General features: G+C 46.7%; 1 protein-coding gene across 1 annotated transcript in view; it reads left to right on the top strand.

Moving 5' to 3' along the window:
• ARFGEF1 (ARF guanine nucleotide exchange factor 1) overlaps positions 1-12,532 on the top strand; it is a 1,029,389-nt gene that overhangs the window by 953,420 nt on the left and 63,437 nt on the right. The window lies entirely within an intron of this gene.

Genomic DNA, 12,532 nt, shown 5'->3' with positions numbered 1-12,532 from the left:
ACTGTTGTGACGTGGCTCCTAAGACCTTGTGGGAGCGGGCTTTGATGCCCGATAGCCGACACTGTCAAGCGAAACTCCGCAGAAGTCCCGGTCCCGATCTAGGAAGAGGAGGTCGCAGAACTGCTCCCGGATACCAAAGTCCTCTTCAGCCCACTTGAGGTCATCTGGACACTCAGGGAAGAGGCACAATAAGAAGTTGTCGTCCAAGCAGACTTCGTCTTCACCTCGGATGTTGTCCAATGACGAAGGAGGTAAGGAGCACCAGGCTCTAGGCACGGTTCTGCGGAGCCGGAGCCAGGGTCAGCTTTGCGCCTCCCCCCTTTTCCGGGAGCTGGAGCGAACCCCACTCAGACTAAAGAGTTTTGTGGTAAATTTTAATTACCTATACGGAATTTATGCGGTAAAGTTCAATAAGAATAACTCAGTCAAAATGAAGAGGCAGAATCCGTGGTATCTGAGGTTTAAATGGAGTTTTATTCCTTAAAAAGGAATTGGTTCGAACCAGGTAGCATGACTCATCGCCACGAGGGTTCAGAGTGGGAATTGCAATGGACATGTACAATGATTTATTAACAAGTAATCATATATATAGTCATTTCATACAGTAACATTGAATGCAGAAGGCGTAACAGCTGAGAGAAACGAGATAAGAGCAGAAATACGTAACAGGAGGCGTGCACTAGGGCGTACACGGAGGTGTGTGCAAGAAACGTCACATAGAGGTGTCATAAGTGGGTGGATCCCTAGAAAGATCCTGCAGAGTCAGCAAGAACATGTGGCAGAGATGCGCGCGCAGCAGCATGACTTATGATTGACGTGTAACTGGAGGGTGAAGGGGACTTGACATTTAGCCCTACATGTGGAGACAGAAGTCTGGAGTGTCAGAACAACCTAATCCCAAATCATATCTAATATCTTGTGTTTGAGGAACTGTATTATCTAGAAGGAAAGGTCTCTCGGGCAGAGGCTATTCTATACTGACTGCTAGTGCGTGCATATGCGACTGCGTGTCTACGTGTAAAGCAAGGGGGCCATGGGCCTACCATGGTAACGGAGGCTATGAATTACTTGCATGGAGACAGAAAGGCCGGGCCCTTTGCTCTGCAGCTGGGAAGGATGTTTACCTAAACTACTAGACAGGAATGTATTTTTCGAGGAGCGGAGCAGATAACTTGAAGGCTGAATACAGTCTTGGCAGGCCGGCAGGCTGAGCCAGGCACCGCTAGCCGCGCAGGGAGTGAGTGAAAGGTCATGGATACAGATGCAGGTTCAGGCCGCAGCTTCCAGAGGCAGAAGACAGGAGAAAGCTTGAATGGCAGAAAACAAGGCCCAACTCGCCAGGGCCAGAAAAACATGAAAGTGCACCATGTAAAGACGTTGGCAAGGCACACTTAGGAACTGAATATCGGACCCATTCATGGTGGATCTGAAAGAGGACATGTTAACGTTGGACGCAAATGTATTTGCGTCTTCATAGCTGGTTGTGGAGGGAACTTACATGTACTAGAAGCATGTACATGGAGCCGCTGGGGTCTACGATAGGGGACACAATTGACCATAAAAATTCATATTACCTCATTCCCTCCTTGTCCCCTACGGACCCTTCATGATATATCAATCCTCATTAATCTATCAATCTGTTCATGTAACATCATTTGTTCTTCTTTCTTCTTATGGCGTTTTGAATGAGGACTTGAATGAGGAATACATGATGTGGCGCACAAGCCGCAAATCGCTGGCCCACATTGTAGACATAGGCAACAACTGAATACTATGAGAAGGCCAATACCTAGGAAGGATAGGACTTTCCATCCCCAGGCTGACAATGTTGTCCAGAACCAACCGGACCAAGTCCAGGTGCCTGGATTCTGGTGTATCAGACTTGCAATCTTATGAAGGCGGGTTATGGCTCTATATACTGATGGCGCGTTTTCTGGAATGAAAACACAGCAGCTCGACCCGATGACCTTACAGGCTCCGCCCCTATCGGCCAGGATGACGTCAAGGACGAGACTATTTTGAAGAACAACAATCCGCATCGCAGACTGCTCCTCTGTTAAGTTGCCCAGGGCGGAAGTAGTTTCATTCACTACAGCCTCAAGGGTTCTAGTTAATTTTCGTATCAGTTTGCTATTAAAGACAGCACCTAGGTAAGGAAAGAAACCTTTATTGAAATCTGTGTATTGTTCCCATGCCGTTTCAGTGTAGTCGACAATCGGGAGATCTCTCTGGGGTCTAGTATGTACTAGATGGGTGTTTCTATGATAATCAGGAGGGGCTAAGAAAACAGGTGGCAGAAGGAATGCAATGTAACAGGTGCCATCCCAATCTAGAGGTAAGCGTATATATGCGGTATGACCACAAATGAAGTAGGAATGACGTAAAGCTTTGAACGTAGACTTGCCCTTATCACTGAATTCGATCACAGTAGTGCATCTACTATGACCCAGGTGTACTGAACCATTCTTTCTGACACATAATTCACCTTTGACTGGAAGTACGGACATGGCGGGCAAGACTGGTTCTGTTTTGGATTCAACACTGAGAATCATGAGGTTAAGTGTAAAGTTACCTAATCCATATACTTCATTTTCTAGATCAGTTCCTGTCCTTTTGGGGAGACCCTCCTTGTCAGGGAAACAGACTTTATGCAAAACGACGTTCAGGTTTCCCCATACCCAGTTACCCTGGTAGACTACGGAGTCTGAATTCAAGGAATTAATCAAACTAAACCATGCACCACAGGACCCATTGTGTGTGAACGGGTACGGAAAAAGAGGCAGAACTCCTTTGTATTTCTGATAGGGAGGGAGTCGGCCACATATCCAACAATTAGTAGCATTGCTGGTCTGATGGGAATGATGTAACATACTAATGAATGTATTGTTGCGCAGCGCAAGTCTGTAAGATAGTTCATGAGGGGGCAGTTCACTAAAAGAATGCTCGGCAGTGACGTTGAAGGGAGAATTTGCACGCTTGAATATAGGATAGTATATGTGTAGAAGCACACTTGCAGCAATAATCATGAGGCTCAGAAAAAACATAATCAATAAAGTCACAATACAGTGGCTGCGAAGAGATTTGCAATATTCACGTTTCTTGAGCTGTTTCTGTCTATCTCTCTCTCTGTTGGGGTCTAGGGGATACATGTCAGAAAACACGTCTAACCGATTCACCTAGGGGAGGACTTAAACAATTAAACTGTCTGACTTGCTAGACCTCAATTTTTCTTTATACTCCTGCTGTGGAGTTTTCTCTATCAGGGGAAGTTTAGAGTCACTAGAATCTGGACAGTCCTTAGAGGGGGAGGGGGAGTCAGTCTCTGGCAATGCACGGAATTTCTTCACATGACTCGAGTGGAGCCACCCTTTGCGGCCCTCGACCTTGATTGCAGTCCTCGTGGTGAGAAGTACCAACTTCGGCGCCTGCCACCGGGGCTCCAGCGGACTTTTCCTGTGGAAATTTCTCACAAGTACAATGTCTCCTGGAACGACGTCATGCGGTTTCACCTCGGTGTTGTCGGGAAAGGCTGCAGCGACCTGTGAACGACATGATTGTAGTGCAGACATCAAGGAGGCAAGGTAATCTGTCAACATATTACAATCGACATCAGTAATTTTTCTAGGCAAAGGCGTCCCCCACATATTCGGCGGTCTACCAAAGACCACCTCATACCGGGATAGCCCTGTTCTGGAGTGGGCGACCATTCTCATGTAAAAAAGGGCGACCGGCAAAGCTACGATCCAGTCGACACCCTTCTCCTTACAGATTTTTGCAAGACGAGTTTTCAGGGTCTGATTGTGTCTCTCTACGAGACCTGCTACTTCAGGATGTCGGACACAGTGGAACTTCCATTGGTAGCCTAGCAGGAGTGATACCTGCTTCATAAGCTCGGACGAGAATGGCTGACCATTATCTGAGTACACGACACGGGGCAAACCATATCGAGGGAAGAATTCACGAACCAGCTGCTTGGCAGTGGTCGGAGCAGTGTAATCTGGGACTGGATATGCTTCTGTCCAACGGGAAAGTGCACATACAACTACGAGGGCATATTTGAAACCTCGACAACATTCCATCTGAATATAATCCATCTGGAGGACTTCAAAAGGGGGATCGGGAGGATGAAAACCACCTTGCTCTACGGGAACGCCTTTACCTGGGTTGAACTGACAACAAATCATGCAAGTACGCACTTTCTGTTTGGCTGCTGCTCGTAAGTGTTTATTGAACCAGAGATGTTGAATACTGTCTAACATGGCTTTTTCTCCTAAATGTGCTGGACTGTGTACGGTATTAATGATAACTTGAACCATAGAGTCGGGGAGAAACCATGTGGATTTTCCCTTCGTCATCCATCCCTGTTCTGTCTGAATCCCTCCTAGTTCAGTCCATTTCTTGATTTCGTCTGGTGTAGCATGTGTCTGTATGTCAATTACATCTAGGGCGGGATCCTTAACTGTCATGCAATGTGTCGGTGTCGTGACTATTGTCTTTGTCAGGTCAGTGGTGTGAATCTGATTCTGAGCCGTATGTTTTGCGGTTCGGTCTGCCAGGTCATTACCCTGGGAAATAGTATCTGTAACTTTTGTATGTGCCTTGCACTTCATGATGGATATTGCTGTAGGCAGATGTATTGCGTCTAATAGAGCTTGAATGAGGGGACCGTGTTGAATTTTGGCACCGTGAGAAGTCAAAAAACCTCTCTCTCGCCAGAGGACACCGAAGTCGTGAACAACTCCGAATGCATAACGTGAATCTGTGTATATGTTAACTCTCTTGTTATTGGCTTGAATACAGGCTTGTGTCAGAGCGATGAGCTCTGCTGCTTGTGCTGACAGGATGTCAATACAATTTGTTTCTATGACTTCAGTTTCTGTTGTGACTGCGTAGGCGGCCACTAATTCTCCTGTACTTGTTCTCATGCATGAACCATTCACGTAAAGTGTCAGGTCTGGATCTGGTAATGGAGTGTCTGTCAAGTCTTGTCTGGGTTTCGTCGTGATAGTAATGACTTCTATGCAATCATGTGCCAATGGGTCTGTTTCAGTTAATGGCAAAAGTGTAGCAGGATTCAATGTATTACAACGTATAATCTCTATGTGTGGCTGAAATAATGTCAATTCATAACCTGTCAATCTTGCTATAGTCAAGTGTTGAGTCTGTGTTCGATTTAAAAGAACTTCCACGGAGTGTGGAACTTGTACTGTCAATGGATGTCCTAACACTATTGAATCGCTTTGCCTGATTGCTAGAGCTGTTGCTGCAACTGATTTCAAGCACGCAGGCAGAGCCTGGGCTACTGGATCCAATGTACTAGAGAAGTAAGCACACGGTTTGTGTGAACCTGCTTGATCCTGCGTGAGTACCGATAATGCAGTACCTTCACGTTCTGTGACAAAAAGTGTAAAAGGCTTACTGTAGCATGGTGTCGCTAAAACTGGTGCTTGACATAAGGCTTTCTTTAAGTCGTCAAAAGCTTGTGTATGTTCCTGAGTCCAAGGGAGGACAGTCGAAGACGCTGCCTCCTGAGTTGTTAACTGAATGAGTGGCTTTGCTAGAAATACATACTGAGGGATCCATTGTCTGCAGTAAGAAGTGAGGCCTATAAAAGCCCGCACCTCCTTTTGTGTCCTGGGTGGTAACATACCTGCAATTAACTGGATGCGATCGGGCGTTAGCTGTCTCCCCCATTTGGACAGCAAGTGCCCTAAGTAAATAACTTGCTGAACACAGAATTGCAGCTTCGAAGGGGATACCTTGTGCCCCTTGTCAGCCAGGAAATGTAAAACCGTCAGTGACGCTAGTTCACATTCAGGTTCGCTTCGGGCGGTGATCAGTAGGTCATCGACATACTGTAGTAGGGCAGTGTTTTCAGGCATGTGTATACTGTCGAGTTGTCTTTTCAGTGCTTGGCTATAGATGCTGGGGCTTTCTGTGAATCCTTGAGGTGCGCGTGCAAATTTGAAGCTTCGTCCATTTAAACAGAATCCGAAAAGGTATTGGCTTTCCGGATCAATAGGGACACTAAAGAAGGCGTTTTTAAGATCAATAACAGTAAAGAACGTTGCTTCAGAATCAATAGCTGTCAATAGAGATGAGATATCTGGGACCACAGGGTACTGCGGTACAATGCATTTATTCAATTCGCGCAAATCAATAACTAATCGGTAAACTGGTGGTGCATTGGGATCTGTACGTTTAAGAATCGGAATGATAGGAGAATTACATAAATTCGAGTTGGTTTCTACAACCACTCCTTGTGCAATGAGCTCTTCAATGATTTTCAGTAAAGCCACTACAGCATCGGGGGGTAACTTGTATTGTCGAATTCGGGGTAAAACAACACCTGGCTTGAGTGTGACTCGATACGGTGTAATGTGCATACAACCTACATCAGTGGGGCCTTGCGCCCATAAATGTGCAGGTACATTCTGTAATCGGGGATCAATATCTCTCAACACATAGTGACCTTTAAAGTCACGTAGAAACAACCGTACTCCTTCCGGAGAACAGCAAATAACAGCTCCTAGAGCTTTCAGAGTCTTGATACCTAACAAGTTTTCTGGACATGACTTTGTGAGCAGTAAGTCTGTAGTACGTGTCAATGGACCAACTGCAAGGGGAAGTGGTTGTGATACTTCATTAATAATAGACTTGCCTCAAAAACCAAGGGAAACATTCTGTGAGCCTGAGAGGGGTGCCCCTGGGACCTCGTCATGACTTATTGTTGTTCGGCTTGCCCCTGTATCAATTAAAAACTTTCTGTCTTTCCCTAATACTTGACTGTGTACATAAGGACCCTCTTGATCTACAGGAACCTCAATAAGAGGCAAGCCAACTTCCCTCTCTAGGCTGTTTCATGTGTATCGCTGATAATCGGGATAATCAGTCTGGGCATACTGGTACATCTGCTGTGATGCATGTTGAGTTGCAGCAATCGGTTGGGGTTGTGGCACCGCTACTGTCTGTACTGTCTGTTGTGAGGCTTGCATAGGCTGGATATTCTGTGGTACTTGTTGTTGGACCTGGTCCTGTCTAGGAGGACGCGGTCTCTCTTTAGTTTTTCCAGTAAGTATATTATGTTTCAAAACTGCACAATCGTTTATATAGTGACCTGGCTGTTTACAATAGTTGCATGTCCCTTTAACAGGAGCTGTTGAATTATTTGACTGTGTCGTGCCCTTTTTCTGACCGTCAGCTGGAACTGATTGAGCAACTAACATTTTCATTTTCGTGTCTTTCATGCGTCTCTGTTCGTGTTCATGTTCCTCTCTAATTCTATTCTGGTGGTACTGTAACATTTGTAACATTTGTGAAGGTGTATTTGCTTGCCATGTGCTCTCGACTTTCTGTACACGATTCTTAACTTGGGGCAGGGAATTTTCGACTAGCTTTGTTACGAAAAGATGTGGATATGACTCGCTACTTGCTTTCAGGCCACTATTAATACCAAAACATTTCTCAAATCGGGAATAAAAATCGCTAGTGTCTTCATCGGGTTTCTGTTTACAGGCTGAGATTGCATCCCAGTCCTCCTTTTTAGTTGCTAATAAACGTGGCAATACTTGCACTAACAATCCTGGTAATGCTTTAGATTTGTCCCCAAGCCCCGTTCCTGGGGTACGAATCTTTTCTTCGTCTTCTAATGCAGCCCAATCAATCTTTTGGTCTCCTACCTCCCAATCTTTTTCTTTGAGTTTCTCGTAAATACCGGCAGGCATTAATACTTTCAATATTTTCATAATGTCGGGGTAGGTATAATCCCCCATGAGTAACATGTCTTTGATTTCGCGGTGGAAACCTGCTGGGTCTTTATCGTGACTGGGCACTAATTTCTTCATTTCTAACAGTTCCATTTTCGTTATGGGCGTGTACACAAACACGCGTCTAAGGGTATTATCAGCATTCTGGACTGGATGCACTTCTCGCAAGGGGTTCTGTCTGTCTATGTAATACATTTTTCTGTCTACGGGTGGAGCTGGAACAAACCGTGTATTCAGGAAAGTATTATACCTGTGTCGATGTTCTAGAATTACTTTAATCAAGTCAGTACCTAGACCTCTCCATTGTGGCGAGAGTAGTTCTATTAAAATATCAGGTAAGGGACCTGGATCAGAATGTTGGCCTTTGAATAATGTAATGAGATGCTGAACCATATATATGCCAGCTAATTTCTGTTCATCAGGGGAAAGGTTTAAAAAGGTCTGCACTAAACCATCATCACTATATTTATCAGGATCGTCAGTCCATTGTACGGCTGACCTGGCCAATTCTTGTTCATCCATGGAATTGAGTACATGGTACCCCATGCGTTCTTGAAGTATTCTATCGGTAGCCTGGAATAGATGTTCGGGGGGTCTTTGGATTTGACATGGCAGCTTGAAAGATTATTTTACTTTCCGGACGTACCGGACGCATTGAATTATTATAGGGTCTTCCCTTACCTACATATGCTATCATTTCTCTAACTGGTAATTGTGATTTTCCTGTTGCCGTTTCTAGCTGTTCCTCCTCCTCTGAAAATTCATTTTTATCTGAATCTATTTCTGGTGCGGACTGTCTTCTTCTTTCGTGTATCTGTTCTACTGTCTTCCGGATCCTTCGATACATATTGTCTATGCAACTCTGTTTATCATGTTTTCCATCGGCTATATTCTGACCCCATTTATTAAGGGCTTTCATTTCTTCCTGGTCTACACCAGGCCTATCTTGTTCTCTTATTAGGCAGTTTATGAAAAACCGTAATATCTTGCCTTGAGTGGCAACTTTCTGGTAAGCCATGGCCTCGCCAATACTTTCAGGGCCTTCCCCCGTTTGAACAAAGTGATATATTCTGTCTAGATGATCAACCATTCCTGGTAGTAACAATAAAAAGTTTGTAACTCGTCGTAATCGTACTGATGCGAGCATCATTCTGTCGTCTTTACCGGGTACTGGATCATATCTACAGTCTGAGAGACGTTCTTTAAATATGTCATAATCGGCTGATTGAGGTGTACGTTGTTGCGCTAAATCCCTATAAGTCAATCGGTGTGCTGGTGGCGGTGTTTGAAAACCTGTCGCACCTCCCGAGGTGCCAGGACCAAAAGGATTTAATGGGTTAATGATCGGAAGAATAGGTGCAGGAAGGGTTGGGGGAACAGGTGCAGGGGGTGGAACGGGAGAAGGAGTTCGTTGCGGAGGTGGGAGTAGATGATTTCGGGGTGGAGTACCATCAGCGGGTAGTGGTTGAGCATGTGGATTTGTATATGCGGGAGCTACGTCGTCTAGATAGGAAGAAAGGAATATGTCCTTTGTGGTCTTGTGATGTACTTTAGTCGGGAGCAAGGGAGGGGGCAGATCCTTCGGTATTTCCAGAGTGGCCTTAGGTAAACCCTCGGCCAGCAAAGGATACATACCATTCATAAGAGTGTTTCGTTGTCGGTCTACTTGTTCTGCTTTTACTCGTATCCCCTCCTCAACTAATACGTTTTCTTGGGCTTTGTCTGAATCCTCTTTATGTTTCTCTGCTTTTCTGAGTGCTTTCTCTGTGCGTCTGTGCGATTCTTTACGCCATAGTTCAATGGCGTCTTTCTGTGACTGTCTGGCTTTCTTTTTCCATAACGCTTCCTCTACTCTCATGATGCACTCGGCATCCCATGTCCCTGTAGCGGGCCATCTTTGATTCTCTGCTAAATCTTTAGTATAGTCTACCCACAAATCGAGATATAATACAGCATCTAGGCCGTGTTTGTGGTACATAAAGTGCCCTGGAGTGTCCCTAGGTGGAACAGGCACTGCTTCTTCTAAAATCCCTTTTCTGGTTCCTATCTGTCTTAGTTTGGAGAACAGCGGCATGTTTCAGTCGTGCTACTCTGGGCTTGATACTTACTCGAACTTGGACACAACTAACACAGTAAACACAATAATGCAGATCGAACAATCACTCATACCACGACATTAAAACATACTAAAACATTTCAGAGCGAACAATAACGATTAGAATAAAACTAGTTAATTTCATACTGGATATACTGCTAAACAGTACAGATACACCGCTAAACAGTGCAGACCGGGTCTGCGTACCCAAACCCGTCTTGACCGGCACAAATTAATGCGCTCGTCTAGATGCGTCCCCAGCAACGGTACTCACCGGGAAGCACGGAACAGAAGGCCTCGGAAACTCGACACCGGACTGGACTCGACTGGACTCGACTCGTGACGTAAGCACTTTGGAACTTCGGAACTGGTGGGCCTCCGGATACCTCGGACTTTGCTCTCTCAGCTAGGCTCTGGTCGGGATCCTCCGCACTCCTCACCGCCTCGTCTGGGTGTCGATCGCAGCCTCAGTCACCTCCGTTGGCCTGAGGGAGATACAGGAAATCCTGTCAGAACAACCTAATCCCAAATCATATCTAATATCTTGTGTTTGAGGAACTGTATTATCTAGAAGGAAAGGTCTCTCGGGCAGAGGCTATTCTATACTGACTGCTAGTGCGTGCATATGCGACTGCGTGTCTACGTGTAAAGCAAGGGGGCCATGGGCCTACCATGGTAACGGAGGCTATGAATTACTTGCATGGAGACAGAAAGGCCGGGCCCTTTGCTCTGCAGCTGGGAAGGATGTTTACCTAAACTACTAGACAGGAATGTATTTTTCGAGGAGCGGAGCAGATAACTTGAAGGCTGAATACAGTCTTGGCAGGCCGGCAGGCTGAGCCAGGCACCGCTAGCCGCGCAGGGAGTGAGTGAAAGGTCATGGATACAGATGCAGGTTCAGGCCGCAGCTTCCAGAGGCAGAAGGCAGGAGAAAGCTTGAATGGCAGAAAACAAGGCCCAACTCGCCAGGGCCAGAAAAACATGAAAGTGCACCATGTAAAGACGTTGGCAAGGCACACTTAGGAACTGAATATCGGACCCATTCATGGTGGATCTGAAAGAGGACATGTTAACGTTGGACGCAAATGTATTTGCGTCTTCATAGCTGGTTGTGGAGGGAACTTACATGTACTAGAAGCATGTACATGGAGCCGCTGGGGTCTACGATAGGGGACACAATTGACCATAAAAATTCATATTACCTCAGTTTTACGAGGCCATGTACCAGGTATATTGAGTCTAGGAGCCCGTGGGGTCAGGAGGGGCCCGACGGATTCGACTCCGTCAACTCCGGCCACAGCGCCAGTGAGGCCTCAGGGATCCGATCCCGGATTCGGGGAGACGCCGGTCATGCCACAGTGACCTCCTCCGGCGTCGGAACCGAAGTCAGTGCCTGTGGTGCTGCCGTTGCCCATCGGTGGTGCCAGTTCCATCATCATCCCCGACGACACGGAGCTGGAACGTCTTAGCTCGCTGCTGATTCCGACATCGATTGAACCCAGAGGTTCTATGTTGTTGCCTGAGCACTTTGTGGATGTGCTAGACTCAGGAGAGGAATGGGAGGGGTCTATGGACTCTCTAGATCACCAAGACGAGTCTGCAGAGCAGTTGGATTGGAATGGGGAACTTGGGGAGGCCAGTGGAATGGATACTTCTCCAGATACTGCCATGCTCTCTCTGCCAACTGTGGCTACGGAGGAGGAGGCAACTTATGCCATTGTGGTTAAGAAGTCAGCTGAGGTCCTTGGACTGGAGCTGCCCTCACTGGAGGTCAGCGAAGTGCTAGAGTCTAGGGCTTACACCTCAGAACCCCTTTTGCCCTTTAATGAAGCACTTACTGATGTCCTTCTAGGCGCGTGGTTGAAGCCTAGCGCAGAGGCTCCTGTGAATAGGACAATTGCCCGCTGCCATCGCCCAGCTCCAGGTGACCCAAAGTTCCTCAGCCAACAACCCGCCCCAGAAAGTTAGGTGGTGCAGGTATGACGTCCCAGGGCACGTTCTGTTCCGCCCCTCCGGATAGAGAATCCAAGAGGCTGGATTCATTTGGGAAGAAACTTTTTTCTTCTTCCCGCCTGGCATTGTGGTTGGTGAATACTGCATGCTTATTGGGCTGTTTCTCTCACTCCCTTTGGAAGACGGTTGGGCAAGTTTTGCCTCAAGTCCCGGAGGAGTCCTCGGCTGTACTCTCTCAAGCTGTTATGGACTGGAGAGATGCAGCAAAATTCACCATCAGGTGTGGCCTTGATACAACAGATTTGCTGGGTAGATCGATTTCCACGACAGTGGCGTTGAGGCATCACGAGGACAACTGGCTTCTCGGGGGATGTCCAGGCAAATCTGATGGACATGCTCTTTGTTGGAACCTGCCTTTTTGGGTAGAAGGCAGATTCGACCCTAGTGAGGTTCAAGGACTCTCAAGCTGTGGTCAGATCCTTGGGCCCCTCTACTACTCCTCGTGGCCAGTCTACATTCTGCTCCTTTAGTGGCAACGGAAGGGGTTTCCCGTCGTGTCAGCCCTATCCTAGCCACCGTCCTGAACATCCTTCCCAAGCTTTTCAGAGACATGGACGTGGTTCATTCTGGCCTAGGAATGGAAGTCAGAAGTTGTCGGCCACCCTGCCCTCGGCAGCCGCAGCCTCCAAGCACTCCTAGTCTGACTCTGCAAGACCAC

The sequence above is a fragment of the Lissotriton vulgaris genome, chromosome 4_1 (genome assembly GCF_964263255.1).
Source record: "Lissotriton vulgaris chromosome 4_1, aLisVul1.2, whole genome shotgun sequence".
In the NCBI taxonomy this organism is placed as follows: domain Eukaryota; kingdom Metazoa; phylum Chordata; class Amphibia; order Caudata; family Salamandridae; genus Lissotriton; species Lissotriton vulgaris.
The sequence above is the reverse complement of the archived record's forward strand: the minus strand, read 5'-3'. Positions and strand labels throughout refer to the sequence as shown.